The sequence below is a fragment of the Somniosus microcephalus genome, chromosome 4 (assembly GCF_052327205.1).
Source record: "Somniosus microcephalus isolate GS21.2 chromosome 4, FLI_Smic_1.0, whole genome shotgun sequence".
NCBI lineage: Eukaryota > Metazoa > Chordata > Chondrichthyes > Squaliformes > Somniosidae > Somniosus > Somniosus microcephalus.
The window spans coordinates 89,379,157-89,393,746 of record NC_140990.1 but is presented as its reverse complement, the minus strand read 5'-3'; positions in this window follow the sequence as shown (position 1 = coordinate 89,393,746).

Sequence of the window (14,590 nt, the reverse complement as noted above, 5' to 3'; positions counted from 1 at the left end):
CGCCCTCTTTACCTGGTTCCCCTCCAAGGAGGACACTCGCCCTCTTTACCTGGTTCCCCTCCAAGGAGGACACTCGCCCTCTTCACCTGGTTCCCCTCCAAGGAGGACACTTGCCCTCTTTGCCTGGTTCTTCTCCAAGGAGGAAACTTGCCCTCTTTACCTGGTTCCCCTCCAAGGAGGACACTCGCCCTCTGTGCCTGGTTCCACTCCCAGGAGGACACTCACCCTCTTTACCTGGTTCCCCTCCAAGGAGGGCACTCGCCCTCTTTGCCTGGTTCCCCTCCAAGTAGGACACTCGCCCTCTTTACCTAGTTCCCCTCCAAGGAGGACACTCGCCCTCTTTACCTGGTTCCCCTCCAAGGAGGACACTCGCCCTCTTTACCTGGTTCCCCTCGAAGGAGGACACTCGCCCTCTTTACATGGTTCCCCTCCAAGGAGGACACACGCCCTCTTTACCTGGTTCCTCTCCAAGGAGGACACTCGCCCTCTTTACCTGGTTCCCCTCCAAGGAGGACACTCACCCTCTTTACCTGGTTCCTCTCGAAGGAGGACACTCGCCCTCTTTACCTGGTTCCCCTCCAAGGAGGACACACACGCTCTTTACTTGTTTCCCCTCCAAGGAGGACACTCGCCCTATTTACCTGGTTCCCCTCCAAGGAGGGCACACGCCCTCCTTACCTGGTTCCCCTCCAAGGAGGACACTCGCACTCTTTACCTGGTTCCCCTCCAAGGAGGACGCTCGCCCTCTTTACCTGGTTCAACTCCAAGGAGGACACTCGCCCTCTTTGCCTGGTTCCCCTCCAAGGAGGACGCTCGCCCTCTTTACCAGGTTCCCCTCCAAGGAGGACACTCGCCCTCTTTGCCTGGTTCCACTCCAAGAAGGACACTCGTCCTCTTTACCTGGTTCCCCACCAAGGAGGACACGCGCCCTCTTTACCTGGTTCCCCTCCAAGGAGGACACTCGCCCTCTTTGCCTGTTTCCCCTCCAGGGAGGACACTCGCCCTCTTTATTTGGTTACGCTCCCAGGAGGACACTCGCCCTCTTTGCCTGGTTCCCCTCCCAGGAGGACACTCACCCTCTTTAGCTCGTTCCCCTCCAAGGAGGACACTCGCCCTCTTTACCTGGTTCCTCTCCAAGGAGGACACTCGCTCTCTTTACCTGGTTCCCCTCCAAGGAGGACACATGCCCTCTTTACCTGGTCCCTCTCCTTGGAGGACACTCGCCCTCTGTACCTGTTTCCCTCCAAGGAGGACACTCGCCCTCTTTACCTGGTTCCCCTCCAAGGAGGACACTCGCCCTCTTTAACTGGTTCCCCTCCAAGGAGGACACTCGCCCTCTTTACCTGGTTCCCCTCCAAGGAGGACACTCGCCCTCTTTGCGTGGTTTCCCTCCAAGGAGGACACACGCCCTCCTTGCCTGGTTCCCCTCCAAGGAGGACACTCGCCCTCTTTACCTGGTTCCCCTCCAAGGAGAACACTCGCCCTCTTTGCCTGGTTCCCCTCCCAGGAGGACACTCATCCTCTTTACCTGGTTCCCCTCCCAGGAGGACACTCGCCCTCTTTACCTGGATCCTCTCCAAGGAGGACACTCGCCCTCTTTACCTGGTTCCCCTCCAAGGAGGACTCTCGCCCTCTTTACCTGGTTCCCCTCCAAGGAGGACACTCGCCCTCTTTACCTGGTTCCCCTCCAAGGAGGACACTCGCCCTCTTTACCTGGTTCCTCTCCAAGGAGGACACTCGCCCTCTTTACTTGGTTCCCCTCCAAGGAGGACACTCACCCTCTTTACCTGGTTCCCCTCCAAGGAGGACACTTGCCCTCTTTATCTGGTTCCCCTCCAAGGAGGACACAGACCCTCTTTACCTGGTTCCCCTCCAAGGAGGACACTCGCCCTATCTACCTGGAGCCCCTCCAAGGAGGACACACGCCCTCTTTACCTGGTTCCCCTCCAAGGAGGACACTCGCACTCTTTACCTGGTTCCCCTCCAAGGAGGACGCTCGCTCTCTTTACCTGGTTCCCCTCCAAGGAGGACATTCGCCCTCTTTGCCTGGTTCCCTTCCAGGGAAGACACTCGCCCTCTTTATTTGCTTCCCCTCCCAGGAGGACACTCGCCCTCTTTGCCTGGTTCCCCTCCCAGGAGGACACTCACCCTCTTTACCTCGTTCCCCTCCAAGGAGGACACTCGCCCTCTTTACCTGGTTCCCCTCCAAGGAGGACACATGCCCTCTTTACCTGGTCCCTTTCCTTGGAGGACACTCGCCCTCTTTACCTGGTTCCCCTCCAAGGAGGACACTCGCCCTCTGTGCCTGGTTCCCCTCCCAGGAGGACACTCGCCCTCTTCACCTGGTTCCCCTCCAAGGAGGACACTTGCCCTCTTTGCCTGGTTCTTCTCCAAGGAGGAAACTTGCCCTCTTTACCTGGTTCCCCTCCAAGGAGGACACTCGCCCTCTGTGCCTGGTTCCACTCCGAGGAGGACACTCACCCTCTTTACCTGGTTCCCCTCCAAGGAGGGCACTCGCCCTCTTTGCCTGGTTCCCCCCCAAGTAGGACACTCGCCCTCTTTACCTAGTTCCCCTGCAAGGAGGACACATGCCCTCTTTACCTGGTTCCCCTCCAAGGAGGACACTCGCCCTCTTTACCTGGTTCCCCTCCAAGGAGGACACACGCCCTCTTTATCTGGTTCCCCTCCAAGGAGGACACTCGCCCTCTTTACCTGGTACCCCTCCAAGGAGGACACTTGCCCTCTTTACCTGGTTCCCCTCCAAGGAGGGCACTCGCCCTCTTTACCTGGTTCCCCTACAAGGAGGACACTCGCCCTCGCCCTCTTTGCGTGGTTCACCTCCAAGGAGGACGCTCGCCCTCTTTACCTGGTGCCGCTGCAAAGAGGACACTCGGCCTCTTTGCCTGGTTCCACTCCAAGGAGGAGACTCGCCCTCTGTACCTGTTTCCCTCCAAGGAGGACACTCGCCCTCTTTACCTGGTTCCCCTCGAAGGAGGACACTCGCCCTCTTTACCTGGTTCCCCTCCAAGGAGGACACATACCCTCTTTACCTGGTTCCCCTCCAAGGAGGACATTCGCCCTATTTACCTGGTTCCCCTCCAAGGAGGACACACGCCCTCTTTACATGGTTCCCCTCCAAGGAGGACACTCGCACTCTTTACCTGGTTCCCCTCCAAGGAGGACGCTCGCTCTCTTTACCTGGTTCCCCTCCAAGGAGGACACTCGCCCTCTTTGCCTGGTTCCCCTCCAAGGAGGACGCTCGCCCTCTTTACCTGGTTCCCCTCCAAGGAGGACACTCGCCCTCTTTGCCTGGTTCCCCTCCAAGGAGGACGCTCGCCCTCTTTACCTGGTTCCTCTCCAGGGAGGGCACTCGCCCTCTTTACCTTGTTCCCCTCCAAGGAGGACACTCGCCCTCTTTGCCTGGTTCCCCTCCAAGGAGGACACTCGCCCTCTTTGCCTGGTTCCCCTCCAAGGAGGACACTCGCCCTCTTTGCCTGGTTTCCCTCCAAGGAGGAAACTCGCCCTCTTTGCCTGGTTCCCCTCCAAGGAGGACACTCGCCCTCTTTGCCTGGTTCCCCTCCAAGGAGGACACTCGCCCTCTTTGCCTGGTTTCCCTCCAAGGAGGACACACGCCCTCTTTGCCTGGCTTCCCTCCAAGGAGGACACTCGCCCTCTTGACCTGGTTCCCCTCCAAGGAGGACACTCACCCTCTTTACCTGGTTCCCCTCCAGGGAGGACACTCGCCCTCTTTACCTGGTTCCCCTCCAAGGAGGACACTCGCCCTCTTTACCTTGTTCCCCTCCAAGGAGCACAATCGCCCTCTTTACCTGGTTCCCCTCCAAGGAGGACACTCGCCCTCTTTAACTGGTTCCCCTCCAAGGAGGACATTCGCCCTCTTTACCTGGTTCCACTCCAGGGAGGACACTCGCCCTCTTTACCTGGTTCCCCTCCAAGGAGGACACTCGCCCTCTTTACCTGGTTCCCCTCCAAGGAGCACAATCGCCCTCTTTACCTGGTTCCCCTCCAAGGAGGACACTCGCCCTCTTTAACTGGTTCCCCTCCAAGGAGGACACACGCCCTCTTTACATGGTTCCCCTCCAAGGAGGACACTCGCACTCTTTACCTGGTTCCCCTCCAAGGAGGACGCTCGCTCTCTTTACCTGGTTCCCCTCCAAGGAGGACACTCGCCCTCTTTGCCTGGTTCCCCTCCAAGGAGCATGCTCGCCCTCTTTACCTGGATCCCCTCCAAGGAGGACACTCGCCCTCTTTGCCTGGTTCCCCTCCAAGGAGGACGCTCGCCCTCTTTACCTGGTTCCTCTCCAGGGAGGGCACTCGCCCTCTTTACCTTGTTCCCCTCCAAGGAGGACACTCGCCCTCTTTGCCTGGTTCCCCTCCAAGGAGGATACTCGCCCTCTTTACCTGGTTTCCCTCCAAGGAGGACACTCGCCCTCTTTGCCTGGTTCCCCTCCAAGGAGGACACTCGCCCTCTTTGCCTGGTTCCCCTCCCAGGAGGACACTCGCCCTCTTTGCCTGGTTTCCCTCCAAGGAGGACACACGCCCTCTTTGCCTGGCTTCCCTCCAAGGAGGACACTCGCCCTCTTGACCTGGTTCCCCTCCAAGGAGGACACTCGCCCTCTTTACCTGGTTCCCCTCCAGGGAGCACACTCGCCCTCTTTAACTGGTTCCCCTCCAAGGAGGACACTCGCCCTCTTTACCTGGTTCCCCTCCAAGGAGCACAATCGCCCTCTTTACCTGGTTCCCCTCCAAGGAGGACACTCGCCCTCTTTAACTGGTTCCCCTCCAAGGAGGACATTCGCCCTCTTTGCCTGGTTCCTCTCCAAGGAGGACACTCGCCCTCTTTACCTTGTTCTCCTCCAAGGAGGACACTCGCCCTCTTTACCTGGTTCCCCTCCAAGGAGGACACTCGCCCTCTTTGCCTGGTTCTCCTCCAGGGAGGACACTCGCCCTCTTTACCTGGTTCCCCTCCAAGGAGTACACTCGCCCTCTTTGCCTGGTTCCCCTCCAAGGAGGACACTCGCCCTCTTTGCCTGGTTTCCTTCCAAGGAGGACACTTGCCCTCTTTGCCTGGTTCCACTCCAAGGAGGAGACTCGCCCTCTGTACCTGTTTCCCTCCAAGGAGGACACTCGCCCTCTTTACCTGGTTCCCCTCGAAGGAGGACACTCGCCCTCTTTAACTGGTTCCCCTCCAAGGAGGACATTCGCCCTCTTTGCCTGGTTCCTCTCCAAAGAGGATACTCGCCCTCTTTACCTGGTTACCCTCCAAGGAGGACACTCGTCCTCTTTACGTAGTTCTCCTCCAAGGAGGACACTCGCCCTCTTTACCTGGTTCCCCTCCAAGGAGGACACTCGCCCTCTTTGCCTGGTTCTCCTCCAGGGAGGACACTCGCCCTCTTTACCTGGTTCCCCTCCAAGGAGTACACTCGCCCTCTTTGCCTAGTTCCCCTCCAAGGAGGACACTCGCCCTCTTTGCCTGGTTTCCCTCCAAGGAGGACAATCGCCCCCTTTACCTGGTTCCACTCCAAGGAGGAGACTCGCCCTCTGTACCTGTTTCCCTCCAAGGAGGACACTCGCCCTCTTTACCTGGTTCCCCTCGAAGGAGGACACTCGCCCTCTTTACATGGTTCCCCTCCAAGGAGGACACATACCCTCTTTACCTGGTTCCCCTCCAAGGAGGACACTCGCCCTATTTACCTGGTTCCCCTCCAAGGAGGACACACGCCCTCTTTACATGGTTCCCATCCAAGGAGGACACTCGCACTCTTTACCTGGTTCCCCTCCAAGGAGGACGCTCGCTCTCTTTACCTGGTTCCCCTCCAAGGAGGACATTCGCCCTCTTTGCCTGGTTCCCCTCCAAGGAGGACGCTCGCCCTCTTTACCTGGTTCCTCTCCAGGGAGGGCACTCGCCCTCTTTACCTTGTTCCCCTCCAAGGAGGACACTCGCCCTCTTTGCCTGGTTCCCCTCCAAGGAGGATACTCGCCCTCTTTGCCTGGTTTCCCTCCAAGGAGGACACTCGCCCTCTTTGCCTGGTTCCCCTCCAAGGAGGACACTCGCCCTCTTTGCCTGGTTCCCCTCGAAGGAGGACACTCGCCCTCTTTGCCTGGTTTCCCTCCAAGGAGGACACACGCCCTCGTTGCCTGGCTTCCCTCCAAGGAGGACACTCGCCCTCTTGACCTGGTTCCCCTCCAAGGAGGACACTCACCCTCTTTACCTGGTTCCCCTCCAGGGAGGACACTCGCCCTCTTTACCTGGTTCCCCTCCAAGGAGGACACTCGCCCTCTTTACCTGGTTCCCCTCCAAGGAGCACAATCGCCCTCTTTACCTGGTTCCCCTCCAAGGAGGACACTCGCCCTCTTTAACTGGTTCCCCTCCAAGGAGGACATTCGCCCTCTTTGCCTGGTTCCTCTCCAGGGAGGACACTCGCCCTCTTTACCTGGTTCCCCTCTCAAGGAGGACACTCGTCCTCTTTACGTGGTTCTCCTCCAAGGAGGACACTCGCCCTCTTTAACTGGTTCCCCTCCAAGGAGGACATTCGCCCTCTTTGCCTGGTTCCTCTCCAAGGAGGACACTCGCCCTCTTTGCCTGGTTCCCCTCCAAGGAGGACACTCGCCCTCTTTGCCTGGTTTCCCTCCAAGGAGGACACACGCCCTCTTTGCCTGGCTTCCCTCCAAGGAGGACACTCGCCCTCTTGACCTGGTTCCCCTCCAAGGAGGACACTCGCCCTCTTTACCTGGTTCCCCTCCAGGGAGGACACTCGCCCTCTTTACCTGGTTCCCCTCCAAGGAGGACACTCGCCCTCTTTACCTGGTTCCCCTCCAAGGAGCACAATCGCCCTCTTTACCTGGTTCCCCTCCAAGGAGGACACTCGCCCTCTTTAACTGGTTCCCCTCCAAGGAGGACACACGCCCTCTTTACATGGTTCCCCTCCAAGGAGGACACTCGCACTCTTTACCTGGTTCCCCTCCAAGGAGGACGCTCGCTCTCTTTATCTGGTTCCCCTCCAAGGAGGACACTCGCCCTCTTTGCCTGGTTCCCCTCCAAGGAGGACGCTCGCCCTCTTTACCTGGTTCCCCTCCAAGGAGGACACTCGCCCTCTTTGCCTGGTTCCCCTCCAAGGAGGACGCTCGCCCTCTTTACCTGGTTCCTCTCCAGGGAGGGCACTAGCCCTCTTTACCTTGTTCCCCTCCAAGGAGGACACTCGCCCTCTTTGCCTGGTTCCCCTCCAAGGAGGATACTCGCCCTCTTTACCTGGTTTCCCTCCAAGGAGGACACTCGCCCTCTTTGCCTGGTTCCCCTCCAAGGAGGACACTCGCCCTCTTTGCCTGGTTCCCCTCCAAGGAGGACACTCGCCCTCTTTGCCTGGTTTCCCTCCAAGGAGGACACACGCCCTCTTTGCCTGGCTTCCCTCCAAGGAGGACACTCGCCCTCTTGACCTGGTTCCCCTCCAAGGAGGACACTCGCCCTCTTTACCTGGTTCCCCTCCAGGGAGCACACTCGCCCTCTTTAACTGGTTCCCCTCCAAGGAGGACACTCGCCCTCTTTACCTGGTTCCCCTCCAAGGAGCACAATCGCCCTCTTTACCTGGTTCCCCTCCAAGGAGGACACTCGCCCTCTTTAACTGGATCCCCTCCAAGGAGGACATTCGCCCTCTTTGCCTGGTTCCTCTCCAAGGAGGACACTCGCCCTCTTTACCTGGTTCCCCTCCAAGGAGGACACTCGCCCTCTTTGCCTGGTTCTCCTCCAGGGAGGACACTCGCCCTCTTTACCTGGTTCCCCTCCAAGGAGTACACTCGCCCTCTTTGCCTGGTTCCCCTCCAAGGAGGACACTCGCCCTCTTTGCCTGGTTTCCTTCCAAGGAGGACACTTGCCCTCTTTACCTGGTTCCACTCCAAGGAGGAGACTCGCCCTCTGTACCTGTTTCCCTCCAAGGAGGACACTCGCCCTCTTTACCTGGTTCCACTCGAAGGAGGACACTCGCCCTCTTTAACTGGTTCCCCTCCAAGGAGGACATTCGCCCTCTTTGCCTGGTTCCTCTCCAAAGAGGATACTCGCCCTCTTTACCTGGTTACCCTCCAAGGAGGACACTCGTCCTCTTTACGTAGTTCTCCTCCAAGGAGGACACTCGCCCTCTTTACCTGGTTCCCCTCCAAGGAGGACACTCGCCCTCTTTGCCTGGTTCTCCTCCAGGGAGGACACTCGCCCTCTTTACCTGGTTCCCCTCCAAGGAGTACACTCGCCCTCTTTGCCTGGTTCCCCTCCAAGGAGGACACTCGCCCTCTTTGCCTGGTTTCCCTCCAAGGAGGACAATCGCCCCCTTTACCTGGTTCCACTCCAAGGAGGAGACTCGCCCTCTGTACCTGTTTCCCTCCAAGGAGGACACTCGCCCTCTTTACCTGGTTCCCCTCGAAGGAGGACACTCGCCCTCTTTACATGGTTCCCCTCCAAGGAGGACACATACCCTCTTTACCTGGTTCCCCTCCAAGGAGGACACTCGCCCTATTTACCTGGTTCCCCTCCAAGGAGGACACACGCCCTCTTTACATGGTTCCCATCCAAGGAGGACACTCGCACTCTTTACCTGGTTCCCCTCCAAGGAGGACGCTCGCTCTCTTTACCTGGTTCCCCTCCAAGGAGGACATTCGCCCTCTTTGCCTGGTTCCCCTCCAAGGAGGACGCTCGCCCTCTTTACCTGGTTCCCCTCCAAGGAGGACACTCGCCCTCTTTGCCTGGTTCCCCTCCAAGGAGGACGTTTGCCCTCTTGACCTGGTTCCTCTCCAGGGAGGGCTCTCGCCCTCTTTACCTTGTTCCCTTCCAAGGAGGACACTCGCCCTCTTTGCCTGGTTCCCCTCCAAGGAGGATACTCGCCCTCTTTGCCTGGTTTCCCTCCAAGGAGGACACTCGCCCTCTTTGCCTGGTTCCCCTCCAAGGAGGACACTCGCCCTCTTTGCCTGGTTCCCCTCCAAGGAGGACACTCGCCCTCTTTGCCTGGTTTCTCTCCAAGGAGGACACACGCCCTCATTGCCTGGCTTCCCTCCAAGGAGGACACTCACCCTCTTGACCTGGTTCCCCTCCAAGGAGTGCACTCGCCCTCTTTACCTGGTTCCCCTACAAGGAAGACACTCGCCCTCTTTACCTGGTTCCCCTCCAAGGAGGACACTCGTCCTGTTTACCTGGTTCTCCTCCAAGGAGGACACTCGCCCTCTTTACCTGGTTCCCCTCCAAGGAGGACACTCGCCCTCTTTGCCTGGTTCCCCTCCAGGGAGGACACTCGCCCTCTTTAACTGGTTCCCCTCCAAGGAGGACATTCGTCCTCTTTGCCTGGTTCCTCTCCAAGGAGGACACTCGCCCTCTTTGCCTGGTTCCCCTCCAGGGAGGACACTCGCCCTCTTTATCTGGGTCCCCTCCAAGGAGGACACTCGCCCTCTTTGCCTAGTTCCCCTCCAAGGAGGACACTCGCCCTCTTTGCCTGGTTTCCCTCCAAGGAGGACACTCGCCCTCTTTGCCTGGTTCTCCTCCAAGGAGAACACTCGCCCTCTTTGACTGGTTCCCCTCCCAGGAGGACACTCATCCTCTTTACCTGGTTCCCCTCCCAGGAGGACACTCGCCCTCTTTGCCTGGTTCCCCTCCAAGGAGGACACTCACCCTATTTACCTGGTTCCCCTCCAAGAAGGACACTCGCCCTCTTTGCCTTGTTTCCCTCCAAGGAGGACACTCGCCCTCTATGCCTGGTTCCCCTCCCAGGAGGACAGTCGCCCTCTTTAACTGGTTCCCCTCCAAGGAGGACACTCGCCCTCTTTACCTGGTTCCCCTCCAAGGAGGACACACACCCTCTTTACCTGGTTCCCCTCCAAGGAGGACACACGCCCTCTTTACCTGGTTCCTCTCCAAGGAGGACACTCGCCCTCTTTACCTGGTTCCCCTCCAAGGAGGACAGTCGCCCTCTTTACCTGGTTCCCCTCCAAGGAGGACACTTGCCCTCTTTACCTGGTTCTCCTCCAAGGAGGGCACTCGCCCTCTTTACCTGGTTCCCCTCGAAGGAGGACACTCGCCCTCTTTACCTGGTTCCCCTCCAAGGAGGACACACGCCCTCTTTACCTGGTTCCTCTCCAAGGAGGACACTCGCCCTCTTTACCTGGTTTCCCTCCAAGGAGGGCACGGGCCCTCTTTACCTGTTTCCCCTCCAAGGAGGGCACTCGCCCTCTTTACCTGGTTCCCCTCGAAGGAGGACACTCGCCCTCTTTGCCTGGTTCCCCTCCAAGGAGGACACTCGCCCTCTTTTACTGGTTCCCCTCCAAGGAGGACACTCGCCCTCTTTACCTGGTTCCCCTCGAAGGAGGACACTCGCCCTCTTTACCTGGTTCCCCTCCAAGGAGGACACACACGCTCTTTACTTGGTTCCCCTCCAAGGAGGACACTCGCCCTATTGACCTGGTTCCCCTCCAAGGAGGACACACGCCCTCTTTACCTGGTTCCTCTCCAAGGAGGACACACACGCTCTTTACTTGGTTCCCCTCCAAGGAGGACACTCGCCCTATTTACCTGGTTCCCCTCCAAGGAGGACACTCGCCCCCTTTACCTGGTTACCCTCCAAGGAGGACACTCGCACTCTTTACCTGGTTCCCCTCCAAGGAGGACGCTCGCCCTCTTTACCTGGTTCCCCTCCAAGGAGGGCACTCGCCCTCTTTGCCTGGTTCCCCTCCAAGGAGGACGCTCGCCCTCTTTACCAGGTTCCCCTCCAAGGAGGACACTCGCCCTCTTTGCCTGGTTCCACTCCAAGGAGGGCACTCGCCCTCTTTACATGGTTCCCCTCCAAGGAGGACACTCGTCCTCTTTACCTGGTTCCCCTCCAAGGAGGACACACACGCTCTTTACTTGGTTCCCCTCCAAGGAGGACACTCGCCCTATTTACCTGGTTCCCCTCCAAGGAGGACACTCGCCCCCTTTACCTGGTTCCCCTCCAAGGAGGACACTCGCACTCTTTACCTGGTTCCCCTCCAAGGAGGACGCTCGCCCTCTTTACCTGTTTCCCCTCCAAGGAGGACACTCGCCCTCTTTGCCTGGTTCCACTCCAAGGAGGACGCTCGCCCTCTTTACCTGGTTCCTCTCCAGGGAGGACAATCGCCCTCTTTACCTGGTCCCCCTCCAAGGAGGACACTTGCCCTCTTTGCCTGGTTCCTCTCCAAGGAGGAAACTTGCCCTCTTTACCTGGTTCCCCTCCAAGGAGGACACTCGCCCTCTGTGCCTGGTTCCCCTCCCAGGAGGACACTCGCCCTCTTTACCTGGTTCCCCTCCAAGGAGGGCACTCGCCCGCTTTACCTGGTTCCCCTCCAAGTAGGACACTCGCCCTCTTTACCTGGTTCCCCTCCAAGGAGGACACTCGCCCTCTTTACCTTGTTCCCCTCCAAGGAGGACACACGCCCTCTTTATCTGGCTCCCCTCCAAGGAGGACACTTGCCCTCTTTACCTGGTACCCCTCCAAGGAGGACACTTGCCCTCTTTACATGGTTCCCCTCCAAGGAGGACACTCGCCCTCTTTACCTGGTTCCCCTCCAAGGAGGACACTCGCCCTCTTTACCTGGTTCCCCTCCAAGGAGGACACTCGCCCTCTTTACCTGGTTCCCCTCCAAGGAGGACACTCGCCCTCTTTACCTGGTTCCCCTCCAAGGAGGACACTCGCCCTCTTTACCTGGTTCCTCTCCAAGGAGGACACTCGCCCTCTTTACCTGGTTCCTCTCCAAGGAGGACACTCGCCCTCTTCACCTGGTTCCCCTCCAAAGAGGACACACGCCTTCTTTACCTGGTTCCTCTCCAAGGAGGACACTCGCCCTCTTTACTTGGTTCCCCTCCAAGGAGGACACTCACCCTCTTTACCTGGTGCCCCTCCAAGGAGGACACTCGCCCTCTTTACCTGGTTCCCCTCCAAGGAGGACACATACCCTCTTTACCTGGTTCCCCTCCAAGGAGGTCACTCGCCCTATTTACCTCGTTCCCCTCCAAGGAGGACACACGCCCTCTTTACCTGGTCCCCTCCAAGGAGGACACTCGCACTCTTTACCTGGTTCGCCTCCAAGGAGGACGCTCGCCCTCTTTACCTGGTTCCCCTCCAAGGAGGACGCTCGCCCTCTTTACCTGGTTCCCCTCCAAGGAGGACACTCGCCCTCTTTGCCTGGTTCCCCTCCAAGGAGGACGCTCGCCCTCTTTACCTGGTTCCTCTCCAGGGAGGGCACTCGCCCTCTTTACCTGGTTCCCCTCCAAGGAGGAAACTCGCCCTCTTTGCCTGGTTCCCCTCCAAGCAGGATACTCGCCCTCTTTGCCTGGTTCCCCTCCAAGGAGGACACTCGCCCTCTTTACCTGGTTCCTCTCCAAGGAGGACACTCGCCCTCTTTACCTGGTTCCCCTCCAAGGAGGACACATGCCCTCTTTACCTGGTCCCTCTCCTTGGAGGACACTCGCCCTCTGTACCTGTTTCCCTCCAAGGAGGACACTCGCCCTCTTCACCTGGTTCCCCTCCAAGGAGGACACTCGCCCTCTTTACCTGGTTCCCCTCCAAGGAGGACATTCGCCCTCTTTACCTGGTTCCCCTCCAAAGAGGACACTCGCCCTCTTTGCGTGGTTTCCCTCCAAGGAGGACACACGCCCTCCTTGCCTGGTTTCCCTCCAAGGAGGACACTCGCCCTCTTTACCTGGTTCCCCTCCAAGGAGAACACTCGCCCTCTTTGCCTGGTTCCCCTCCCAGGAGGACACTCATCCTCTTTACCTGGTTCCCCTCCCAGGAGGACACTCGCCCTCTTTACCTGGATCCTCTCCAAGGAGGACACTCGCCCTCTTTTCCTGGTTCCCCTCCAAGGAGGACACTCGCCCTCTTTACCTGGTTCCCCTCCAAGGAGGACACTCGCCCTCTTTACCTGGTTCCCCTCCAAGGAGGACACTCGCCCTCTTTACCTGGTTCCTCTCCAAGGAGGACACTTGCCCTCTTTACTTGGTTCCCCTCCAAGGAGGACACTCACCCTCTTTACCTGGTTCCCCTCCAAGGAGGACACTCGCCCTCTTTATCTGGTTCCCCTCCAAGGAGGACACAGACCCTCTTTACCTGGTTCCCCTCCAAGGAGGACACTAGCCCTATTTACCTGGTGCCCCTCCAAGGAGGACACACGCCCTCTTTACCTGGTTCCCCTCCAAGGAGGACACTTGCACTCTTTACCTGGTTCCCCTCCAAGGAGGACGCTCGCTCTCTTTACCTGGTTCCCCTCCAAGGAGGACACTCGTCCTCTTTACCTGGTTCCTCTCCAGGGAGACAATCGCCCTCTTTACCTGGTTCCCCTCCAAGGAGGACACTCGCCCTCTTTGCCTGGTTCCCTTCCAGGGAGGACACTCGCCCTCTTTATTTGGTTCCCCTCCCAGGAGGACACTCGCCCTCTTTGCCTGGTTCCCCTCCCAGGAGGACACTCACCCTCTTTACCTCGTTCCCCTCCAAGGAGGACACTCGCCCTCTTTACCTGGTTCCCCTCCAAGGAGGACACATGCCCTCTTTACCTGGTCCCTCTCCTTGGAGGACACTCGCCCTCTTTACCTGGTGCCCCTCCAAGGAGGACACTCACCCTCTGTGCCTGGTTCCCCTCCCAGGAGGACACTCGCCCTCTTCACCTGGTTCCCCTCCAAGGAGGACACTTGCCCTCTTTGCCTGGTTCCTCTCCAAGGAGGAAACTTGCCCTCTTTACCTGGTTCCCCTCCAAGGAGGACACTCGCCCTCTGTGCCTGGTTCCACTCCCAGGAGGACACTCACCCTCTTTACCTGGTTCCCCTCCAAGGAGGGCACTCGCCCTCTTTGCCTGGTTCCCCTCCAAGTAGGACACTTGCCCTCTTTGCCTGGTTCCTCTCCAAGGAGGAAACTTGCCCTCTTTACCTGGTTCCCCTCCAAGGAGGACACTCGCCCTCTGTGCCTGGTTCCACTCCCAGGAGGACACTCACCCTCTTTACCTGGTTCCCCTCCAAGGAGGGCACTCGCCCTCTTTACCTGGTTCCCCTCCAAGGAGGGCACTCGCCCTCTTTACCTAGTTCCCCTCCAAGGAGGACACTCGCCCTCTTTACCTGGTTCCCCTCCAAGGAGGACACTCGCCCTCTTCACCTGGTTCCCCTCGAAGGAGGACACTCGCCCTCTTTACCTGGTTCCCCTCCAAGGAGGTCACACGCCCTCTTTACCTGGTTCCTCTCCAAGGAGGACACTCGCCCTCTTTACCTGGTTCCCCTCCAAGGAGGACACGCGCCCTCTTTACCTTTTTCCCCTCCAAGGAGGACACTCGCCCTCTTTACCTGGTTCCCCTCCAAGAAGGACACTCACCCTCTTTACCTGGTTCCTCTCGAAGGAGGACACTCGCCCTCTTTACCTGGTTCCCTTCCAAGGAGGACACACACGCTCTTTACTTGTTTCCCCTCCAAGGAGGACACTCGCCCTATTTACCTGGTTCCCCTCCAAGGAGGACACACGCCCTCCTTACCTGGTTCCCCTCCAAGGAGGACACTCGCACTCTTTACCTGGTTCCCCTCCAAGGAGGACGCTCGCCCTCTTTACCT